The following is a 26,058-nucleotide window of genomic DNA, read 5'->3' on the forward strand; positions in this document are numbered from 1 at the left end:
AAGCATTTGACACACTCACACATCAAACCTTGTTAGAAAAGCTGAGGCATGTTGGAATAGACGGGCCTCTGCAGGTGGTTTACAAATTACCTCCAAAATAGAAAGCATATCACACGTATCGGATCAAACCGAAGCAGAGAGCTACCAGCAACCTGTGGAGTGCCACAGGGAGCTGTACTCTCCCCATATCTATTCAACATTTGCACTCACGATATTAATCAGCTACTTCTCAAAGGTAAGATCTTCCAATACACAGATAATACAGCTATAATATCCATCCATAATAACGAAAGCATAGCCCAAACAAATATGCAACATGACATAAATCTGCTCATAGACTGGCTCACGAAAAATTCCACACACCTAAACTCAGATAAGAAAAAATTACTGATATTCAGAAATCCACTGACTTGACCAGTTGATAACAAATATATAACCATCCAACATCCACTTTCCAAAATAAAAACACACAGAACAGCAAAGCCAGTACAATCACTCAGGTTGAAACAATACGATACTTTGGCATTTACTTCGATGCAGATATGAACTGGAATAGCTACATAAACCATCTACACAACAAACTCCGAACAATAAGTGGCAAACTCTACTGGTTAAAAGACATAGTTCCCATACGCCTAAAAACACTAATATACAAAGCACTATGCCAAAATATACTGAGATACGCTATAACAACTTATGCTTTCTGTGCACCCTACAAACTAAATAGTTAATGTCACTACAGTACAAAATGACAAAACTGATCTTTTGGGAACAAAGAGAAAATCACGACCTTATAAACATTGCAACGTAGAACACAAAACACTGACAGCAAAACCTTTATGTCACTATGCAGCTTTGCTAAAACATTATTTCGATGCCAACTACAGGACAGTCAGAAATACATACCGTATAACAAGACCTCAGACTACTAATTATATCACATATAAATACAATAATCACTACGGAAAGGCCACGCGAAACTTCTACATCCCAGACATGATAAACAAATTACCTTTTGAATACAGAAACCTTACAAACTACAATAGCCTGAAAAGAGCTCTAAGGACATACTATGAAAAAGAAACGCACCCAAAATACCATACAAACTTAATGAAACACGATATATTCGTTCAGGCTTCCAGTTCAGCGACGCATCAGTACATTCCAATTTATTGTGGGGGGGGGTGGGGGGTGCGCGTGCGCGCGTGTGTGTGTGATGCCCGAATTTCTCAATCAACGGGTGCAGTGGAAATCAAACCTATTAAGCATCAGCCTACTTCCCAACGCAGCAAACAAACCAGTAAATAATAACTAACTGGTGTCATCCTCAGATAAGCTTCGAGGATTAAAGCTAAGAAATATTATCTCATAGAAGATCAACAAAAAAAAAAATAGAGGGGAAAAATATCCCTGTATCATTTAAGTGCTGTAGTTACAGCGCTTAAATATATTCAAATCAAAATTGTAAATATTTATTACAGTTAAATTTATTCATTTAACTCATTGTTAAATGAATAAATGAAATTAAGTATTATTATTATTATTATTATTACGTTATACGGGAAAAAAAGAAAAGAAAAGAAAGAAAATCTGTACGAATTTCATTGTTACAAAAAAAAAAAAAAAACAGAATTAAACCTGTTGTAAATATGTAATCACAATATATAATCATAATTTTAATAATAAAAAAATATTGAATTTTTAAAAAAAATATGTAATCAATGTATGTATGTATGCAATTTTAATTTTAAAAAAAAAATTATTATTTCGTGACCCTTCCAAGGCGTCATCTCGGGAAAGCAATCCACTCCACACAACTTGCCATCCTCAGATCGCAAGTTGTGTGGAGTAGATTTCCATCTCCATTCTGTTTAATCAAGCAATATAACTGTGTAAACTGCAACCCATTTTAATTTGAATGAAAACAAAATCCAATAGCGTTAATCCTCTTCCTTGTAAAACTACTTTTATTTCTCATCTTCTCAGCGAGGTAATCCGAAATGACCCTCGCGTCAAGTTAGGAACATTTCCTGCTGAAGGTTGCACAGCAGGAGCACTGCAAGCGTTTCGGACGAATTCAACTTAATGTGTATTATAAAAATCTTTAAATCGTGGATTAGACTTGGGCGTGACCTCAGCGTATTGAAAATGTGGGGAGGTCGGGTGAGACGCGATTAAAAATTAAAATTAAAATTAACGAACCAGTGCATCAATTTCCTTCACGCTCAAGAATATGGCAAGCTTTTTTTTTTCTTTATTTTAAGAAAGAGAAAAAGTTATTCGTATGTTTTTCGGATTACATGGATTTTGATGCACTACAGCAAAATCTGTTTTTGATATCATGCGATGCCTTCTTCGAGAGGTTTCGATGCCGAAGGAAGCAGTTCAGGTGCTTTGTTGTATGTTGGCTCGCCGACCGACACTTCGTCTACGAAAAATACAACCTTGGAACGCAGGATTTGGTGGTTCCTAGAAGGGTTTATTCTATTTCGGTTTCCGCCCTCATGAGAACCAACAACCCAAAGTGCGTTCAATGAAACTCTCGATCAAAAACCACAAATAAAAAAAAACGAACACCCGGGCTTTTGGGTAAACTTTGTCATCTTTTCAGTAGTGCAATATCAAGGCAACTCGCATGCCGTACGTTCTGTTGACGCCAACTTTTCATCGCAACGCGTGTACAGTTTTTTTTCCACGAGAGGAACTTCTCGTTAGCTCCATGGGAGTCTTACCTCAACGAAGTCTCGATGAAAAATGTTCTGTTTTTCTATTGGACAGAAATTTCCGTTTCCCAATCGAAACTGGCGATTCTCATAATAAGAAGTTGAAAGCAAGTAAGAAAGCTCCAGTATTGGCTTACGAAGTGAAAGAATAAAGAAATCGCATGCAAGAATATTTCAAGCAATACGCAATGTGGTGATGTTTGATTATTAAAATTATTTGTCTCAATTTACGTTTTTCTGAAAGCAAGATTTCTGAAAAGGGGATCATTTAAGTGAGCGAGAAAATTTTATACTCTGGGAGTGAGGAGGAAATAGAATGTTGGGAATATGTCACATTTATTGGAACCCTCCACGAATCGAAAGTGCCATCCATTTGCAATAATTAAGTCACTTTTACGAGAGAGCAGTGCGAAGCTCTAAGTAAGAAAACCGTAACACCAAAAAGGAAGCCAGAATTCGAATTTTACGGTCAAAGTATCATCCGAATTGGTTGGGATGAAGATCCAGCACCTTAAGCCTTTAAACTGATCATAGAGGAAAATTCTTACCACGAGGCAAGATAACTTCCCTTCATTCGAAAAGCCCCGTATAAAGGCCTGTCGAATCACACAGGAGTGATTCTCTCCAGCTGCAGCGCAAATGTCGAGTCATCCTCTTTCCCGACAGCATTACGGGGACCCTTTTATACATTCCAAATGCTACTACAACTGCCTCCATAAGGCTATCGGGGGGACTTGACATTTGCGAAATAGCCGAGTTTCACTGAACATTCCTTCTGAATCTCAAACAAACGCGCTTTTACGAGGGGTGGGGACGAAAATTTTCAGCAAAATTAGTGCCCTTGTGATTAGAGTATTTGCTCTCCAACCTACAGGCTGTTGGTTCGAATCCAGCCGTCTTTAGGTGGCAGATGAATTTCGTCACCCCGGATGAGAGCACCACTTCACTTACTGAAGGCCTGAAATACCCTGGAAAAGTTCCACGCTTGGTTTCTCCTTGCGCATCGCTTCAAAATTTTTCTTTTTTTTTTTTTTAATATGGTGACTTCCTCCCAGGAAAGGTTGAAAATCTGGAGTACTTTAATACCCAGGGTAGCTAAAATTTTCTGTTTTTTATTTTATTTTTTTTTTCGTTATTCTTTTTGTTTTTGCATCTTATTTATTCACATCACCAAGACCAACATCAGAACTGTCTCAAGCCACATCCGATAAGCTGGGGGAGAGTCTTCTCGCTCTGATCGATTAAATTCGTCGTCCACCTACGCCCACGGCTCGATTGAAACCCGCAACCAGTTTGTCGCTTAGAGAGCGGATACCCTAACCCTTCTGTGAACCAGGTCAAATTCTCCAACCCCCTTCTGCCGTTTACACGAATGCACTCTGCGTTAACAGCCCCTCGAGGGTGAGATTTAATTATTTTTTTTAAATAATTAAAAATGGAAAGCGCGCCTAATTTTTTTGGTTGAATTTTAATTGCAACAAGTTTTGAAACCCGCTTCAATTAAAACAGAGAAAGAAACGACTTCGTTCTGTCAATTTACGGTTCCGAGCGTCAAGTGCGGGCAGTGCTGGGAGCATCTTCCCATCCCGGAAACCTTTCGTGTTCCACTTCTGAGAGGATCCGAGCACTTCGGATTACTTTCAGTAATGGTTCACTAGGAGAAAGGTAGGTGCTGCGGCGAACTTCTTACGACCCGGGACAACACCCCGACTTAGGTCAAGAGACGGTCACATGACCACGACTCGGTGATTATGTGTGTCGCAGGGATTCCGTTCCCAGAAACCGAGTGGCTCTAGCGATGACCGTCACGCCCGATGGTGTGACGCCCAGCACCGTCACGGTCTAATCGCACCGATCAAGAAGCCAAAGGTCATCTCAGGGCGGGACGAAAACGAGGCGGCATCGTGTTCTTTCCTCTTTTCTCCTCTAAGGAAACCCTCGGTAAGAAGTCGCGCTTCGTTGAATCCAGTTTCTCCGGAGTCTGCTTTGTTTTTACGTGACGTAATAACTTTCGCTAGCAGCCGAAAGATGTCGCTTTGTAGAACCCGGGGTCAACGGAGTGTGACAGTTGACATTGTGTTGCCTCGAGATAATAATGACGACGCTTTGTTAAGATTAGAACTCTCCCAGTGCTCACCTTTCGTATCTGTGCGGGGCTCCGTTCCGAAGACGCGGAAGACCTTGGCCGATTAGATGATCGAAACATGACATAACGCTGACTGGGGGATTCAGGGACTTTTTCTGAAAGGGAGGATTTTCTTGCCAGAGGATCGACCGATTAGAAATGTTATTTGTGTGGGGCATTTTGGCCTTGCTGGAAGCCAAAGGTCGCACATCGGCCGCTACAACCTCTCCACCCGGTAGAAGCACCAGCGATGCTCCATTCTCAGAAGCCATCCAACTAACAACATCAGCCGTAAGTAGCCTCGTTTCTTTTCTTGTTCGCTTCTTTCTCCGGCGCTGAAGATAAACTGAACTTGCAAGCAACAAAGCTGACATGATCCCCGCTTCAGATGATAATCCCCAACCTTTTCAATCCCGGGACTTCAGTCACCACAGAGTTGGTCAACCATTCATTTTCAACAGTTATCAGTCATTAATCCCAATATCCTCGCATTTTTTACCAAATCAGATATTTCTTTATACATTTGTAAAATAACCAATCGAAAGAACGAAAATAAGAAAACAATAGAGAATCTTCTTTCTCTCTCTCCCAGGCTTAAATGTGGTTTCCTTTTTTTTTTCCTCTGAACCAATTCGATCTTTGATCATTTTTGAAGGTTCAAATCTGAGCAATTTAGCAAGGAAAAAAAAAGAGAATTCTAGTGCGTGATTAATATTTAAGGACAAAATCAATCAAAAAAATCTTCCTAATTGACAAAGCTTTTATTCACAATACTGTTTGTCAATTAGTCTTAACACATACTTATTAAATGCCACCAATGATTTTCACTCAATATTGCGTTTGAGTACGTAATCATCATTTCCTGATTGTTCTCTCAATGGGCGTACAGGGGGGGGGGGTATTACATTATTTATTTTTTAATTATTATTTCTCGAAACGAAGGCAATTCCGGATTAACCACGTGTTCCTTCCTGATGGCGGATAAGCTGGATGTTGCAGATCATTCGGCAAAAACTCCCAAATATTTTCACTAACTTTTAAAAGCCCAAATGCTTAAGTTTTATTAGATCGTGAAGAGTCGTGCTAAGTTTTGAATTTCCATTTATTTGAAAAACGAAGTACGCAGTGTAGATTGAAGCAATTCAGCTATGAATGAAAAATTAATGAAATGATATTAGTAAAATAAGTTTGAGGTAATGATATGACAAGAAGGTAATTTATCTAATAAGAATTAGTGCATAGTTTTCGCTAGCGATATCTAACAGAAAGAAGAAGAAAGAAAAGAGACGCCCCCCCCCCCCTGTAAAAGAATCGAACAAATACGTTTAGGAAGACAAAGAACCCACAGTAGGAGAAAGGCAAGAGACAGGAATTGCAATCGCTGTTCTGGTGCATCCAATAGATGACAGTTGCTCGTAAGAACTGTTCTTTTAGTGCTGCAGTCAAAGTGTCATTTGTCGCACGATCTCATTCTGCATCTCACATCTGCCTATCAGCTACGCCAAGACTTCGTCTACGGGAAACATTAGCCTTCAGCTATTAAAGTGAGATCCCTTTTTCAGTCGATGCTTATTTTTAATTAGGTCTTTAGTAGCTTACCCAACATATCTTATAAAAAGTCCTACGGTATGCTCAAAGCCCTGTTCTATCAGCTGACACTCAGCAAGTGCTAAACTGCTTCCAATTTGCATCTTTTTTTTTTTTCCAGCGTTGTTCATTATTAGCGTTTCTTACATCAAGTCCACGCCTGTACATGACATCCATTTGGCGATCGTTTCTAGCACTACCTTTTCTGATTATCTTTTTTTTTTTCATACTTTTGTTCAAGGACGTATCGAACTGCTCTTCTAACTTGTTTGGACCTCAAGGCCAACTGCGAATGTGAAAAATCTCAAGGAAATGTCGAAAATACAAAAAAAAAAAAAAAAAGGCATAATTTGAAGGATGCTTGAATGGCGACGATGTGTTCATATAGTTTGAAAGTTCAATTTTCGACAAAATTTTATGGTTCGCTGTGAGCACTCCCTGTCGGTATCAAACACGGCACTCCAAACGTCCCCCCCCCCCCTCTAGTTAGCGTGAGTCGTTGAACCTGAGATGAATTCACGTGATATTTCTCGTGTCCACAGTTCTTCTAATGCATTCCCATCCCCTCATTGATTAGATCTTTAGTAGGGCTTTGCGTGACTCTTCCAACAGCATTTGCATTCTCAAGGTGACGAGTCCCGAAGCACCTGCAATTAAGTCTCCAGTTCAAGGTGAAAGCCTGAAAGGCAAAATGCGATTTTTGCAAAATTCTCGGTAGCCGCTACCTTAATGCTGTAGCTTCTAACAAGACCTGACTGTTCATTGGTTATCTTTGATTTCTTTTATTGCTCTTCACAGAATACAAAACAAGCTCTACGTGTATGCCGATTGATGTATATGGCTGTGGCTACTTACTCGAACTCAAACAGTTCCGGCTGACTTTGTTCCCCTCCCACTTTTTTTTTAAAAGTTAGACTCTTCTTCTCTTCTTCTTCCTAACATGGAATTTAGGCCAGGTGGCCTGTTCCTGTCTCATGCCATCTCTTTCTTGGTCTCACGATTCTTCTTTTTCCACTTGTTTTATATTTGTGTAATATTTTCGGTAGTCTGCTGTTGTCATTCGATTTAAATGTTCTATCCATTTTTGTTTATACTGTCTTATGTAGTAATTAATTAATTTGATTTTTAGGGTGTAAGATTTCTTCATTTGTTTTGTGGTCCCACTTGGTATATCCAGCTGTTTTTTTTCTGAGGAACTTCATTTCTGCGGTTTGAATTCGCTTTTCATCTTTCCTTTTTTATTGCCCATGTTTCGCTTCCGTATAGTAGAGTTGGTTTTGACAAGACATTATATAGTCTGATTCTCGTGTGTTTTTGTACCAGGGATGGCTTAAATATACTGTTTATTATGCCATTTACTTGGACAAAATTTGATATTTTAGTGTCTTTTTCTTCTTCTTATGATAGATCATATCCCAAGTATCTGAAAGTGTTTACTTGTTCTAGTATTTTATTATCGATCACTATTTTACTTCTTATTGGGTTTTCTCCTTTGAATGCCATTATTTTTGTTTTTTCTTTGGATATTGTCATATTATATTGCTTTGAGATATCATTTAATGATTTTAATGATCTTTGTAAGTCATCTTCAGATGTAGCTAATACTATTTGATCATCTGCAAACAGTAGCGTATCTATCTTCATTTGCGGGGTCATTTGTAGACCAAATGTTTTATGCTGTTTCCAGATTGTTAATATTTCATTTATATATATATTGAAAAGCAGAGGGTACATCCTTGTCGTACTCCTCTTGATATATCTTTCCATTCTGAGGTGTGTTCTAATTTAGCTGCTATTTTAAGTTAGACTTAAATACACAAATATAAAAAGTATATTTTCATTGTTGTCAAAAACATTTGCTAACTTCGGATCAAACCACACGTCCGTCGAAACCATTTTGTTTTTAATTACTCTCTTTGTCTGGATGTAACTACAGGGACACTTTAACCCCATGCGGATGACTGTGCAATGTTACGAAATATCAAAACGGCATCAGGATAACATTCCTCTCCGTAAAACGCTTTTAGAGTCGTATTACGTTTTTTAAAGAATGACGCCCGTGAAGGTTTAAAAGGTGACGTAACAGACAGAACATGTTTGGACTGCAGAGCAGGATTCAAGGTTATCTTCTTTACGGTGATGAGTGTTGTGTAAATCATGACGGATATCGTTATCTCGTTGTTTAATTATTATTTGGAATCACGAGTTTCGAAGAGCCACAATGAGTTGCAACGTGGCACAAAAGCATGTTGGAAAGTCTAAAGGAAATCAATGCAGACATGAGACCATCAGAGATCTGCAGCACGATGATGTCGGTAAAGTGTCACGGATTTTCTCAAAATAAATCCGTCAGTATCTTCTTCTATTTACGTATTAGGTTCAAGTACTTAAGGTCGAGTGCACTGGCTTTTATAAAAGGAATATTTCGGTTAAGCCTGTCCTCATAATCTGCAAAAAAAAAAGTTCCTTTGGAAGAATGTAACTTAGCAAAACCGAACACGGCAGCAAACACGCTACGATGATGACTCCAGTCACAACCGGAACTCGCTCCTCTGACAGCATAGAGTGGAAGGACAATAGAATCAGGAGACTTTAATTTTCGGGAGAAACAACAAGCATTTTAATCATTCTTCCATGATTGAAAGATACCCCCTTCTCAAAAAAAGAAAAGAAAAAAGTTCTCGGGGACTAGCAGAGAACCCAAATGAAAACGCAGCACCGTGGAACATGACGGTTTTCCAAAAGATGTTTATCATTCGACAAGTGATGACGAATACCTCACATTCCCATTGCGTAATAATGCTGCTGCTTGCAGCTGATTTTGGGTGATGCCATTGTAAATTTCACTGCTGCAGCATCTTATGACAAACTTCTTTCCAAGTCCGTAAGTTCCTGCATTCAAATGGACTCTCGATTCTAAAGATGTTCGCCATTTTGCTTTCTATAGGCCAGGTAGAACAGTGGAAAGATACATATGAGTACAACTGTTTCTAAAACAACGGATGCTCCTATACTTATTTCGACCTAGCATAATATGCCATAACAGCTTTTCTCCTATCAGTAAAGTTTCCTGTAATTAAACCTCCAATCTTGACTAGTTGCCTTACCAATACGGTTTCCAAACTTCAATTTCCCTTCAACTAAAATACGAACTCTTTAAATTGTTGTGTTCATTAACTTTTTACGAAACCTATCCATTCAACTTATCCCCTCCACCCCCATGGAATGCTACCTTCTTCTAAAATTCCACAAACTTGCATTTGTTCACGTTAAATTTTAAATGCCACTTTCCTGGTCATACTTGAAATCTTTTGAGATCATCCCGACCTGAACAATTGCCTTCCCTTCCAAACAGAGAGGTCTTACTCTGAATACAATATTCCTGATATTAAATGCGAAGCTCACCTACAGTAAAACTACTCTGTTATAGGTGTTTGCAGTTGATGGATGAAATTCACTTAAATAAAAAACTGAACACCGAGAATATTCTTTGGACATTCATAAAATTTATAAATCCTCAGTTTTACTGTTAGTAAAAAGAGCGTCCATTATAAATAGTCATCATTATCATCATTCTGTCCAGTAGTTCTAATGGCCTGATTCACTCTCTCTCCCTTGGTGGTCTTCCGGGCGTCTCCTTCCTCTGAAGATGCGCTGAAGAATATGTCCAGGTATTCTGATTCCGTCCATTCTTCTTTTTGTCCAGACGGCTGGATATACTGCATTGTAGTATTCATATTTAGTCTACTCGTTATCTTTGGGTTACATTCCGATCCAGTAACTTATATCCTGCAGTTCTTCTCATGAATTTCATTTCGACTAACGTAATCCGTTTTTCATCTTGTTTTCTGAAGATCTAAGTTTCACTCCCTTATTAAATGCGTCAATTCCGGTATGTACAGTGCTTTTGTTGGATACGAAATATGAATAACTGTTCCAAAGAAGAATTGGATAAGTACCAGATCGACATAATAGGGGTGACTGAAACAAAAAAGACCAAAACTGGTGAGATCTTTCTGAGCAATAAATACAAAATGTTATATTCAAGCAATGACAATCGAGGAAAAGAACGAGTAGCCATAGTATTCAACACAAAATACGAGGCTAATCTTCTTGAATGGCAGGCAGTCTCAAGTAGAGTGATGTGGGCAAATATGAGAATGGGGAACGGGACAATGAGACTTGTTTGTGCCTATGGTCCCACAGAAGGTTGTTCAACTAACGCAGAAGTGGAGGAATTTTTTGAGGCTTTAGAGAAAGCAACTGACTCAATGAAAAAGGAAAAGTTGGTCCTTGTTGGGAATCTAAATAGCAGAGTAGGAAATGATTGTCAGCTATACAAAAATATTGTGGGAAAATTTGGTGAAAAGAGCAAAGCTAATAATAATGGCAAATATCTGTTGGATTTCTGCTCAGGACATGGACTGGTTATTACTAACACCATGTTCCAACATAAAAATGTGCACAAATTCACATGGAGAGAAGAGGCAAGGAATGAGAAAAGTCTCATTGACTATGTTATTGTTGATAGTGATGTTTTCTCCCTGGTGCAGGACACCAGAGTATATAGAGGATTTAAAATTGGAAGCGATCACTATTCAGTCTTGAGCAGGATAAAATTGAATTTCATATTGAAAAGAATGACATGTAAGAAAGTTTTAAAGTGAATAAAAGTTGAGCAGCTCTCAGATGTGAACTGTAGACTAACATACAAAAAGATTATTGAAGAAAAAATGAAAGAGTTTGAGAACAGGAACCAAACCTTGGAGATTCAGTGGCAATTGATTCAGTCAGAGATGCTTGTGGTGAGGTTGTCTGCAAAGATAAAAAAATCAGAACTCCCTGGTGGACACAGGAAGTTAAAGAGGCAGTGAAGGAAAAGAAGAAAGCATATCAAAAGTTCCTGACAAATAAGTCAGCTTGTGCTCTTAGAGAATATAGAGACAAATGCAAGAATGCTAAACACTGTGTAAAACTAGCTAAACAAGTCATGGGAGGACTTTGGCAAGAATATAGAAAATAAATATCAAGAAGGTGGCAAAATATTCTGGAGGTTGTTGAAAACAAAGCTCAAAAATGGAGGAAAGAGTGCTGTAAAAGGAATTAGAGATAATAAATGTCACATGAAAACAGAAGAAAATGATATCCTTGATATATGGAGAAATTACTTCGAAAAACTGCTAAATGAAACAAGTATTGACAGCACAGTGGTAAAAAAAAAACTCAACAGACATACAGTCAGGAATACATATCCATACTTGAAATATAAAAAGCCATGAAAAGCCTGAAATGTGGAGTAGATGATATTCGACTAGAAATGCTCCGAAGAATGTATGGAGGTATAAAAGTCTTACAGTGGCTGCACTGCATAGTTCAGAAGACCTGGACAGAGGGACGAATTCCAGATGATTGTAGTAGAGCTCTCATGGTACCCATATACAAAAAGGAAAATAACAGTGAATGTGAGAATTACAGAGGTATTTCCCTCCTGAGTGTTTCTGGTAAGATTTATGCAAGTATACTTGAGAAACGGTTGAGAAGGATTGTAGAAGAGAAGTTTGGTGAACAAGCTGAATTCAGGCCAAATAGAGGCTGTCAGGATCAGATCTTCACTTTACGGCAAGTAGCTGAGAAATCGTGGGAATATAAAAAAGATATGTATTTAAGTTTTGTTGACCTGCAAAAGGCATATGACAAGGTACCAAGAGAAAAGCTATTCAAAATGCTAATAGCAGCATTTAGAATTGAATTGGTTTAATGTTAAATCTGGTGTCAGACAAGGATGTACATTATCTCATCTGTTATTCATTATCTATATGGATCGCATTAGGAAGGAAAGTTGTATTAAACCTCATATCAAAATTGGAGATGTTAATGCCAGCTTTTTACTTTATGCAGATGATGTTGTATTTCTAAATAAATCTGCTACACGTTTGCAAGATTCTCTGACTAAATTGAATAGCTGTTGTAATAGATATGGTATGAAGGTCAGCAATAAAAAGCCAAAGACAATGAAAATAGGCAGAATCGTTTAAAATGTCAACTGTGTTGTGAATGGAGAACCTATAGAACAAAGTCAATCATTTCAGCTACTTAGGCACGATTTTTAGTGAATATGGTAAATTAAATATGAAAATAGACAACAGAATCAGCAAAGCTGGTATGGTGGGAAGTCAATTGAATAAATTCATACGGAATAAGAGAGAAATTAGTCGGAACACTAAATTAGCTGTATACAAGACAGTGTTCAAACCAGTTTTAACTTATGGATCTGAGAGCTGGGTCAGAAGTAAAACACTTGACCAAAGACTAGAGACCACAGATATGAGAATCCTGAGAAAGATTAGAGGCGTGAACAGATGGCATCAATGGCAATATCATATTAAAAACGAGGATATTAGGAAAGAACTTGATGTTGTCAGCATCCAGGAATGCGTTAGCAGAGCTAATCTCAAGTGATATGGTCACTTAAACAGAATGGGAGAGGAAAGATTAGCAAAACAAGTGTTCTCTGCCAGGTTGGCAGCAAAACGACCCAGAGGAAGACCAAGATATAGGTGGATTGATACGGTACAAAGTGCCTTAGACGATAGAAATATAAGACCTGATAATGTTGGAGTCTTGACAAGTAACAGACTGATTTGGAAGAAAATTGTAGATAGGAAGTTAGTAATGATGTAAATTTTTCATGTAGTACTATCATATCCTGTACACACCCCTTGAGGGTACATGGCAGGAATTTGATGATGATGATGATGACTCTTCCAAATGCTCTGCTCTACTGTTGAATTTTATTATTAATGTCATTTGCTTAATCGTAAGTCAAATCATAACCAAGGGAGTTGAAGCAGTTTACTTGCTCAAAAACTATATTTTCAAATCATATTTTACTTCGAACGATTTCCTTTCGTTCAAAAACCATAATTTGGGTTCTTACACTTAACATTTCCATTTTTAAACCCAAGTTTAGATGTCGTACAGTACTACAAGTGTTGATTATTTCATTAGTGGCCGTTAGGTTCTTCGTTTAAGATTTCGTCAGCAGCCAGCATTTCTGTTTACTCCGTCAAAAGCTTTCTTACAGTGTCAGTGGGCCGTACGTATTTGTCTATTGCACACACTCAGCGCTTTACAGTACATGATAAAGTATTCATCTGCCCAGGATCTTCTACTGCAAAATCTAGTTTGATACTCATCTCTCTCTCCTATCAATCGGTTGTTTAGAGAAAAGTAGTAAGTGCAGTCATCCCTCGACCGACGTTCGGGTTCTGTTCCACCGGCAGGACGTAAATCGAATCGGACGTAAGTCGATACATTAAATCAACAGAGTTATAGGGGTTAGGGACTTGACCGTAATAAGTATACTATCATTTTCATTTTTAAACTTTATTATAAAACTGTACTGTGCGTTACTGCCACTATAAAACATCAGAATAATCACCCAGATCTTCCTCCCCAATCACATCTTCATCTTCATTACCTTCCCTGTGTGAACGATCAGGCTGTGGCTCTTCTGGTGTAACCTTTGTCTTTTTGATGAAATGTCCAAATGTGCTTTGCTTATTCTACTTCTTCTTTTCATCATATATTTTATTCTTAGCAAGCAAATGCATCATCTACTTTCGTTTCTATTAAGTAGCGTTCAATATTGGGGTCCATGTCTTGAGCCATTTTGAGAACATCGCTAACTGCAAAGAACATTTCTGCAAGATCCTTCACTGTAAATTGTTTAACTACCTCCTTCTGTTTATCTTTTCCCTCTTCCATTTCTCGTTTTTCCTCTTCTGCAACACTTGTTCCTCCAGTTCGACCAATTCTTCGTTGGTTAACTCTTCAGGAGAGCTTTCTGTGAGTTGAATTATGTTGTCATCATTCACTTCGAGATTCAGATTGTTTGCTAGGCCCGCTATTACGAACTTCCAAAATCATGCACAAACCTTTTTAATATCTTTTTCCATATGCCACTCATACATTGAGAGGTCACTTCGTCCCAAGCCACAGCAATATTTTTAATAGAATGATAAATATTTCATGTTTTCCAGAATTGCACGAGAGTCTGGTCATTTCCTTCAGTAGCAGAAATGGCTTGTGAAAAATTTCTCCGTAGATAATAAGCCTTAAACACTTCAAGAACTCCCTGATACATCGGTTGGATCAATGGAGTAGTGTTTGGAGGAAGAAACATGACCATGAACTTGGTGAGGATCAGAGATATAAGACGGATGACACGGAACATTATCTAGAATTAAAAGTTTAAATTCTACGTTTTGTTTCACACAATAGCTTTTTTTATTTCACTCGCATTACAGTTGACTAAGACATCCTCAAACAACGTTTGAGTCATCCACGACTTCTTATTGCTCCGATAATGAACTGTAAGAGTATGCTTCCTAATGCTTTTGAAGATTCGTGGATTCTCACTGTATCGTACCACAAATGGTTTCAGTTTATATCCAGCCACATCACCCCCCCTAACAGAATCGTAACACGGGCATTAAGAGTTTTGAAAGTAGATATAGATTTTAGCTTTTTGTGGACGAATGTCCGCTCGGGCATTTTTTTTTCCGAAACAAGGATGTCTCATCCATGTTAAATATTTGCAGTGCCAAATAATTTTCCTCCGTAATAATTTTGTCCAGTTTTTCTACAAACTTCTTGGCAGCCTTCTCAGCACTTGCAGATCCCCACACATTTTCACATTATGCAGCGCAAAACGCTGCTTGAATCTCATGAACCAACCGGAAGAAGCGTTGAATGCGTAGTCATAATCGGGTTCTGCTTTCTCCTTCATCATGTTGAAGAGACTTAGTGTCATAGCGCTTATGATCGCAGTGCTAAGAGGTATGCGCTTTTGGTTCAGGTCCTCTATCCATGATGCAAGTAGCTTTTCCATATCACCGATAGGAACGTCACTGTCGTCGATTTAATGGGAGCAGATCCCTTCACAGCTTCTACGATTTTATCCTTTTTTTTTCAAAATGGTCATCACTGTAGAATGAGACCGTGCGATCATATTGAAGGGCCTACCAGCTTCGTGTTGCTTTATAACTTTGAGCTTCGTTTCAAGATCAATTGCTCGCCTCTTTTTTTGTGATTTTTTACTAGGTTTTTTGATTGTGCGTGTAGGTGGCCATGTTGCACAAAACATCGCGAAATATTTAACGATAAATACACAAATAACCTATTTCTCAAACGCAAAATCAACAGAGGAACTGTTGAAGACACGTGCAGACTGCCGAGGGATGTTGTCACTGTGCATGCTTTACCTTACGCTCGCTTGCGTCTTGTTCGAAAGTATATCCGAAAATGTTATTTATTCCCTTGTGGGATCACGGACGTATCTTCGAAAGGACGTAACTCGAACGGTCGTAAGTCGAGGGATGACTGTATAGTAATGAAAATGCCATCTCACAGCCTCCGGACCCGCATGTATTATAACTAGCCTTTCCTGCAAGGCGAGGAAATGGTTATCCCCCTATCATTCGGCCGTGAGCGCTTCGTTCCGGAAAACAAGATGTGCCACGAAACGGTCAAGTTGGCATTTGGGCAGGAAAGGTCATATTTGACACATCTGCAGTTAATTACACATATTAACACGTGCAGTTAATAAACCATCTCTAATAAATAATGGTAACATTCAGTTAAGGCTCTTTATAAATATTATTGCACATTAATTCAAACAAACAAACAAACAAAGTGAATTTCAGAAGGAGCGTGAAGGAATGTTCTCAGACGTGTACGAGAGCCTAACGGCGCCATCTTGTGCCATGCACCTCCCAATAACCTGTAGTCACGATTTACAATTCCTAGCCTGTAAAGTTAACGAATAACCACTTCTCGATGAGCCAGTCTGGGCGACCGAGAAATGTTCAAAGGCACGCGATCACCAAAACATGGTGATCGCGGAGAAACAGTCGACTGTGTTCCATTTGGCGAATGCCAACGAAATGTCTGCGATTTAGAATTCTGTTCGAATTGAATACTTCGGCAGAAGTGCGATTTTTATAAAATAGTACGAAATATTGTGCTGCAACACTGCAAATACTTTTTTTTTCTTGCTGTTACCCCGCTAGAGGGATTCTATTCTTTCTGGTGTTTCTTCCTGAACACCTCCACGTTTTTCCTTTGATTGGAAAGACCTAGGTTCGAATTCCCTCCAGGACAAAAGGAAACTTTATAAGGGATTTGCAAATGTGAGGCTGCTGACATCATCAGGAGATGATGGGATTTCCTCCCACACAGCAAACAAGACGGGCAAGAAGAACACGTGCAGTTAATAAACCAAAAAGCACACCGCTAGTGCAGCCAATGCAAACTCGATCTACTTAGAGAAGTGACTTGAAATACTGTTCGAAAGTCAACGAACGTCGTGAAGCGGTGCCTGTTCAAAAAGTAACTAAGAATTCGCAGTTACCGTACTTGAACATGCTAGAAGGCTTAATGAGCGAAGAATTGGTTCCATTGCAAAACAACTTTACAGCGATAAATATTTTACATGTTTATTTATTTCTAGAATTAAACTTGCCACGTGTTTGTAAAGATCAAGAGAGAGAAAGAAACATTTATGAAAGCTGAAATTCTGGTGGATGACATCTCTATTTATCCAACCAAGAGACTCTGCTTTCGAATCCCGCTGTGGGCATGGATTTATTAGAGGCTTCAAGTGATTTGAAAATAGGGTCCATATTTGGTGTGCTGAGCGATTTCCAGATTATAAGCTGGAAAGCATGCTCTGCATAACATAATTATCTTAGCCTGAGCCTCTCCACTGTGCTAAATATATTTAAATGGTTTATAGCCTTTGATCGACGTGAAAAGTTAATGGAGTTTAACTTTTCACTGCAAAAACTGCAAAAGTTAAAGGAGTCTTAAAAAAGAGCAAAACTTATGTTATTATAACTGTATGTACTCAACTTACTAATTTGCACGTTCTGATTCACGTGCAACAAATATATTAAGAGGCAGGTTTAATGTTTGTAAGAGGAGAGTTGGAGAAGAACCAGAAAGCAAATCTGATCCCATGAAACAGCCAGAAGAAACAACTAACTTAACTGGGGGAAAAATCGCTCAGTAATGATATAAGTCAAATGGATATTCGATCCTGCATTATTTCAAAGCCGAATGTAGAAACTACGAAAGCTTCGTAAGGTAAGTTGACCAGAGAGTTTACGGGAATACACTCACCGGTATTCACGAGTTGCCTTAGTATGGACTACTCAGAAGACATAGGCGCCGTCTAAGCGTCTATATATTTGCCTTTTATTGGTCCATTCTGAAAAGGCTTCACTGGCCTGACAGCTGTTTCGAACTGGTTGGAATGCCGGCGAGTGTATTCCCGTAAGCTTTCTGGTCAACTTACGAAACTTTCACAGTTTCTACATTCTGCTTTGAAATAATGCTGGATTTAATATCCACTTTGATTATGTAATTTTTCATCGCCAAACTGAAGCCTTTTAGCTCTCATTTTAGTAATCGCTCAGTAACGTTGCCGCAAACTAAGTTCACGACTCGACTGAAACCAGTAACAGAAATTCCCCATCGCATCGCACATACGGATTGACTTGTATATCTTCAATCATGACTTGATTCTCTCTCTCTCTCTCTCTCTCTCTCTCTCTCTCTCTTTTTCTCTTTCTCTATTACATAAATGTTACATCAATTCATTATTTCCGTAGTGCTGGAGGTCATTCTGCACACTTTCAACTGAAAGTGTAAAAAATGAACGTTAGGTATTCAAACTCTCTTTCTCGATCTCCAGGGGGAGGGCTCAACCAAATGCAGGAAACCTCTGTTTATTTAATGCATTGCCTGACATTAATTTATACTTCGAGTCAATCTCATATTTCGGTCTTTTATTAGCTAAACTCAGCAAATTCCAAGTAACCAACTGGTTTTCATGCACAATCCTTCCCGGAATTTTAGTGGGTCTTTTGTGAATGCCTTCGATACTCTTTCCATCCATTAAATATCAGGTTGATTAAAGTTGTGAATTCTTATTCCAATATTCACCTGGCAAGTATCCAAACTTATTTTCTTGTTTTAATTACAATAAAGCTTCTTTTAATTAAATCTACAATCAGCTAAGATTTTCTAGTGGTCTCACCGCTAAGAGCTACCGACTAAAACATCCAAATCCTTGTGTTCGTTGACGTTTTCCTAAACCTGCACATCCCATTTCGATTCACCTCGTAAATATTTTCTTTTCAGAGCAACCCTAATTTTCACCTACACGAAATTGTCACTCGTATACTCTGTCCAGTCTTTCAGTATTTTAAGCAATTTTATCAGCTTGTAAAGAAATAAGGTAGCCCAGAGAATTGGCTATTCTACCTTATGCACACCATCAGCAGCAAATGTTACTCTTCATATTTGAATCGACATCATCCATGATTTATTCTACTTCCCTTCCTATTCTCAACCATCTTGGCAGGCAATCATCATCAATAATAACTATTTGGTTCATTTTAATGGACAATCTTCTATGCAAAAAGCGTCCGCGTCCGCGCGGTTAGCCTAGTGGCTATGCGCTTCGCAACCATATGCCTGGGGAAGGAGTGTCCTGGGCTCGATTCCCGTCGCCGACGTGATCTTCCTCAGCCATAGCCAAGTTATCTGGTCTTGGGCGTGGTCAGCAGGGTTTTTCCCCTAAGTTTATCTGGGGGTTTTCATCCCGCAAGCAAGCAAACCAGCCCCGTGAACACACGGATCTACAGCCATAAATACTTAACCCCCCCATCAGGGGGATCAACTCGCCCCAATAGAGACAGGGGAGCAAAGGGAGGAAACTGCATATGAATAAATAAAAATATGCAAAAAGGCTATCAAAGGCCTTCTGAAATCCAAAGTCATGTTATCGCGATTCCTGTGATCTCTTTTTGTGGTGACGTCATAATAATAATAATAATAATAAAGCTGTTTTGTCATAATTAATTTTCCCTTTACAAAACTATCTTGCCATTTTCATCAAGTGATATTGCAGTTGACATCCTGGACCCTATTCCTAATAAGTTTTTGTGTGTATTTTCCATAAAGATATGCATATACATATGGACCAAGGAATTTATATCTTCCTGCTGCTAAATTCAGAAAAATGCTAATTCCTTATTATCTTCCTGAGTCTAGTCGCTACTGAGATTAGTCCCCATTGATGAGACCCAAAGTTCGAATCGGGTTTGAACCGTGACTCTTTCAACAATGCATAGAGATATACACGCAAATCGAAGAATGCTGTTTACATGGAAAATGATTAAAAGAAGAATTTAATACGCGCGCCCGCGCACACACACACACACACATAATATATATATATATATATATATATATATATATTTTTTTTTTTTTTTTTTTTTTTCCCGGAAAGGTACGCTCCACACTTCAACACTACCTCAATAAATTTTGAAGCAAGTCTGGGCAGCGACCCTTTCCATAATACATAGCAATATACACGACAAATGAAAAGGTAATCATCAAATCATTAAGAAATCCTTCTTGGCAATTGATGTTAAGTCAACAGCCTCTGTATAGATATGCAGACTAGTAAGTTTCTTCACGCGCAAATTTTGTTCGCTTACGTTTTGGTGTTGAGTAAAACAAGAATATAATTTTGTCTTTTCCAACCAAAGGACATCGTTAACTGCAGAAGTCGGTGCCAGCGAAATACGTAAATATAATTTAGCTGTTTTGTTTTATTGAAAAGTTCCTTATAGTTGCTTCATGTCGATTTTAAATTGCATACATATAAGAAGGAGCTTTTTTTTTAATTGCATTTCTACCCAAATATTGTCCTCTAATGTATTTAATAATAGGACTTGCTCAAAGAGAGATATTTTTCGAAATTATATTCAAATCTCCAAAGCAAACATTTCGAAAATGACTTTTGACCAAACCACTATCATTACGAGTTTTGCCTTGAAACAAAATTAGCTTTAATCGCGGAGAGGACTGAATGCACTCGACCTCAGCATGGAAAAAAGCCCCATCGTTTTGAAATGACAAACTCCAAATGTTTATGCACGTGGTCATTATAGGAAAAATGGATTCAGAATAAAAGTAACATAATTGAAGTGCATAATAAAAGTTCAAGAGTGAAGCAAGGAACGAAACAGTTTAAAGTAATCACAATCATAATGGTTCGAGTGAATTTTCCCATTGCTTAAAACCATTCCCAACCTGAGTCCAAGAAGCGTTTTCCCCTGATAATTACGAAGAAAGTCAGGAAATTGAAAGGAGAAATAGCAAGCAAAAAAAAGATGCGGAAATAAATTCGAATTTTCAGCATTCTGTAACTGTGTTCGAACACTCTTGGTTGAATTTAGAATTTTAATATGAAGCACGTGTCCAACATTTTCCTTGATCTTTTGTGATTTTCTCTAAGATCATATTGAGAAATTAAACTGTTTCCTCCTTCTGTACTCTCAGCAGTCTTTGTACGAGCACAGATATTTTCAGAACATCAATTTTGTCATCAATCGCTAAAATAACGAATCGTCCAAACATGTGCCAGAAGAGGGCGCCACTGCATCATTAAAATAATAATTAATATTATTAATAATATGAGACACCTTCGTGAATACAAAAAGGTCATCAGAAAAAGGGCGCTTTACAGCCAACGTACGTTTACCCTTAATCCACCATCTGCAGGAGGCGGAATATTTTGGTCTGCGAAGTGTGTGTTCTTTGGTCAGTTTGACTGCATGCGGGATGAAAAGTCCGAGTTTCCAGGGAGAAGAACCCTGCTATTCCCCCGTATGAGGTCTGGTAACTCATTTTCATATGAAGAATATCACGTTCTCGTCATGACGAGAATCGAACTCGGGACCTTTCCAATCGAAGAGAGGACACATTGCATCGTCCTTCTTCCAACTTTACTACGTTTTTCTTCCCAGAATGTTACTCATTTCATCAGGACTGTTGCTTTCATTGGAACTGTTTGCATATTATGAAAGCTTTCAAAAAAAAAAGTGTTTTATTATTAACGTGTACAATTTGGTGTGTGCGTGTGCAAATCTTGTCCCACTTCAAGGGTGTACAGTTTCATTAACGACAGAGATGGACTTCTGAATGAAGACAAAAGAGAAAGTAACAAAACAAAACGAGTTTGCCATTTTCGTAGTCCATATTTATATCACTTTTATTTACGTGTCTAAAATTTAAAAAAAACGCTTTGAAATTGTACTTTGTTTAAAGAGTATCCGATTGGCCCATTGAGCAATTAGCGTATTTTTAAGTTTGAATTATGCAGTGAGCTTGTTCCATGTTATAAATTTTGAATAATCACGTGATTGTGTTCTACAGGAACCCAGGCTGACGACAGTCAAATCCGAATCTGTCCTTCCCGGTTATCTCCAGCAAGGAGACCGTCCAGTGATCAAATTGAACTCGGAGGTTCTCTTTACTTATGACAAAGGTAAGTCGGTCATGTTTAGACATTTAAAGTGTTTAAATGTCTAAACATTAAAAAAATCATTTAATTAAAGTGCGTTCATTCAAATAAATAAAAAATTTTAAAATTTAAAAATAAAAATAAATAAATACACAACACTGTTTTTCAAATAAAAAAAATGTAAATATACAAATAATCTTTTGTTGTGTATTAAAAACCTTTCATTTTCTTACGTCTGGGCTAATCCATAAAGTAACTTTTATTTTTTCTGTTTCCTTCAATTACAAGAAAAGAAGAAATAAAAAAAAAAAAACCGCATGCCTGGCACCGCAGTGTCAACAACACACGAACGTATAATCCCCCGTTCCACGTGGCTGATCAGCAACCTGCCTACCTGATCTAAGTGCGTATTCCTCAAGAGATCGCTCCTCGTGCAAATAATTTTATCATCACACAACCAGGAACATCCGCATGTTCGTGTAAAGAAACTTAGCGAGCATAACGAGAGAAGTGTTGTTTCTGCGGACAGTATCAGCACTTCTGCGATGGCAGGCACGAGAGCTTTATGGCCACTCTTAAATGTTTCGATAAGAAGTCCTCTGTAGCGATTGAATAGAAAAATCAAATAATAAAGTTGGATTTTATTACTATTATTATAATAATACTGTAATAAAAATAGCGTTGAGGATATGCTACATAAGCCCCACACGATGCTTAGGAATGGGATGGTTCATTGCCACATTCCTGTGCGTGCGTATACCACTGCGGTGTTATTTATCAGATCAACACAGCCACGAACTGATCTGCAATAATCGATCAATGCACTCCGAGATAAGTTTAACACGAGTTCGGGGATGCAAGCTTTTGCATTATACACTTCATCCAGAACCGACAATATAAAAATTAAAAACATTTCATTTACTATATTGAAGTATACTAAATATATCATCAGAATTAGTATAGAATTTTTAAAACGTAACGTTAGAATTCATCAACATTTTCTGCATCGAGGCGAGTTTTTGTAAGAAGTTGAAATATATTGTAGGACATTTAAATTTATCCTTGTAGGCAATTTTCCGTATTTGGAGGACGGAAATTACACGTAAGGGGAAAGAGTAATTTTCTTGACCCTCATGGGAAATGGAAGGAAGGGTTGGGGGGGGGGGTGACCGGACTGAGCAGAACACTTTTCCTTTCCATAATCAAAGGTTCCATCAAAATCTCATTAAGGATCGCAAAGTAACTTCTTGCATTTTAATTTTAAACTTACTGTGGATATTTCAATTGCAACTTTCTTTATCATGCACTATCGGAAGTGAAAATACTTTTATAAAACGGAAAATTATTCGAAACGTAAATAACTAAACAGATCAAAAATGAAGAAATAAGTCTAGAACGAATTTTATAAAAAAAAAATTAAAAATAAGAAAATAAAGGTCTAAAACAAAAAGTCCTGCGAGAAGTATTTCTGGCTTTCTTTCAAAAGTTTCAAAATTTGTTTAGCAAAATTTGTTGGGCTCGCACCCCGTCGACCCTCTCCCCGGCTCCATTTTCCCATTAACCCCTCCCCTTCCTCTAAAAAACAGTTTCTATTTTCAGCCCCGTTTTTTATCTTTTTCCCACTTCACAAAAAAGCGCTTCGCCATCCCTTAAAAATAATATGTGTATATATTACATAAAAAAAAAACTGATTTTTTTAAATTAATTCTCCTACACTGCCAATCCCCCACTTCACTTTGAACACCATACCGGCAGAAGTATGCACCCCGCAGAAAGAAGACAGACAACAACATTCATGAAAAGGTATGTGCGAAGTTTCTTCTATTATGCTACATATATTTGTCTCTAAAATAAGAATTCTTGAGTAAAAGCCAAGACATTAAGAAAAGGGACACTCCTAAACAAAATCTGACAAAAAGCCATAAAAATAATAACAAGAATATTATATATTAATAAAACACCAATAATATGTTGCAGTACTAATAATATGTTAATATTAATAGTGTAACATAAAATTCGAATCCCAGACTGTACAGTGATTAGTGCCAAACCACTGAATCAAATAGAGCAGTGCTTATGGATGTAAAGGCCCCCCTTGTAAAAATTAAAATATTTCACGGCCCCATATCGGAAAAAAATTCGTAAAATATTATGTGATTCGAAAAATATGCTTTCTTTCTTTTTTTCTTTCTTTCCGCTTTGATGTAGAAATTTGAGAATAGCTTTCCAGATTGCCGAAAACATTATCAATTTTTTTGTATATTTGCGACTCCGTTTTAAATTTGTTTTCATAATTTCACGCCCCCTCAACAAAACTAACGACCCACAGTTTGGGAAGTGCTGAAATAGTGATGTGATATTTATGGAAGCTTTTTTTTTTCAAGTTAACTGGAAAATTCATGTTCCTTTTGTTATGAAGAAGCAAATAAACAAGTAGGAGCGGAAACAAACACGAGATCAATAAGTGCAGAAGCACACATAAATTATCATGTGATTAATGTTACACAGTCATAGAACCAAAAAATTCGGTCTCTTCATTTATATGGTAAATGATTAATTATACTAGCTTATTTCGGTTTGTATTACAGACAATGCAATTTCTATTTCTTAAAGATTAAAAAAAAAGGTGTATTTTTTTTTCCTTTTTTCTTTTTGTGGAAAGAGATCTGTGTGACCTCTTAACCTCGTAAAATTTCGTTACTGATTACGATCTGCTTTTGAAAACGGATAATCTGGCGGCTGCATCTGTTCGCACCATCTTATATCGTGGGGGGTGCTTTGCGAAAATGAAGGCGAAAGCGGCTTAGAAAGCGTGCCCTTTCTCGGCAGTCAATTTTACGGGTGGAAACACATCAAAGACCTCCGGAGGTGTTGCACGGGCTCGAATAAATAGATCAGCAGGGGGGAACATAGTTCCCGGAGAGATTATTAGGTTAACACAAAGCGAGAAGTTCGTAGCACAGGCTCGGTGTATCAGATAAGCGAAAGGCGTGTCCCACGCGTGTAATAAATCGCGTGTTTCGGGGGGGGGGGGGGGACTCGTTACACTCAGGTGAGAAATCTTTTAATAATGATTTCCTGCTCGGTGCTTTATGGACTGTGCCGATTCTTAAGTGCCGAACAACGGAAGAGCTCATAAATTTTATTTAACTGTGACAGCGCGATTTATTACTCCCGTAATGGGGTCATTATTTTGGAAAATTAAAACGAGTGTCAAATTTGCTAGCAGAATGCTTCGAGACATTTTCGTTATCCCGATGTGACTCGATGCATCGCTTTTGTTGGGCGAAATGAACGAATCGATATTTCGTACATAAAAATAAGTCGATTTATTTTTATCGCTTATTCTCCAAGAATTTTTCTAGTCTCGCAAAATAGGGGCAGATCGGTCATTAATGACCTTTGTGAACTGGGTTTTTTCCCGCGGCTATGTCATCGCCACATTCAGTGCTCAGGATTTTGCAGTCACTGAAGTGCGTCACTATTTTCCCGGCGCGTTTCTTTGCCTTTAGGAAAACGACGTTCGATACATCTGCCTTGAACAAGTCTGCAGCTGTAGACATTCCCAAACAGGCCAAGCAGATGGGCACGAAACCTGGGGTGTCCAACGAGCGGCCTTGGACTGTTAGTAGTGCGGCTCCATAAATCTTCAACTTTTAACATTCTTATGTTATGCGAAAAATATGCTTTCTTTCTTTCCGCTTTGATGTAGAAATTTGAGAATAGCTTTCCAGATTGCAGAAAACATTATCCATTTTTTTGTATATTTGCGACTCCATTTTCTGTCGACATAAATACATCAACTTCGAATTTTCAAGGGGAATGTAAAGAGTCGCAATCAGATATTCAACTCAAAGAAAAATTTCATAAGACCTATCTTCGCAGAAAAAATGTCCTTCGCTTCACAATCAACCTTTATTGATAGCATCGCTTTTTTTGGTACTACGTGCATTTGGGACTGACTGATATTCCATTTCTGTCGCTTCCGATCGTAGGTCACTTTGTAGGCATTGCCCACAAAGTATTCCTAATGGGATTTTTGCAGGTTAGTTCACCACTGCTTTCTCCCCCCCCCATTTTATCCGGACTCGGGACGGCATATGGCTGGGACGTATTCATGACTGTAATCCATGTGTGTGTGTGTGTGGCTACGAGGCCGGTTTGCCTGTTCTGGGGGACGAAAAACCCGAGTTTCAGGGTTTTTCGTCCCCCAGAAACCTAGGACACCGGCTAATTCACCT

At 38.2% G+C, this 26,058-nt stretch overlaps 1 protein-coding gene across 1 annotated transcript in view; it reads left to right on the forward strand.

The window, feature by feature from the left end:
- Positions 1 to 26,058, forward strand: part of LOC150103716 (cubilin-like) — a 280,379-nt gene that overhangs the window by 185,616 nt on the left and 68,705 nt on the right. The window contains exon 2 of the mRNA XM_090397061.1: positions 21,730 to 21,841. The gene's annotated coding sequence lies outside the window, so the exon portion shown is untranslated. The remainder of the gene's footprint in view (positions 1 to 21,729; positions 21,842 to 26,058) is intronic.

Source organism: Typopeltis vanoorti, chromosome 8 (assembly GCF_054136105.1).
Source record: "Typopeltis vanoorti isolate ZY-2024b chromosome 8, IOZ_Tvanoo_1.0, whole genome shotgun sequence".
NCBI classification, from domain to species: Eukaryota; Metazoa; Arthropoda; class Arachnida; order Uropygi; family Thelyphonidae; genus Typopeltis; species Typopeltis vanoorti.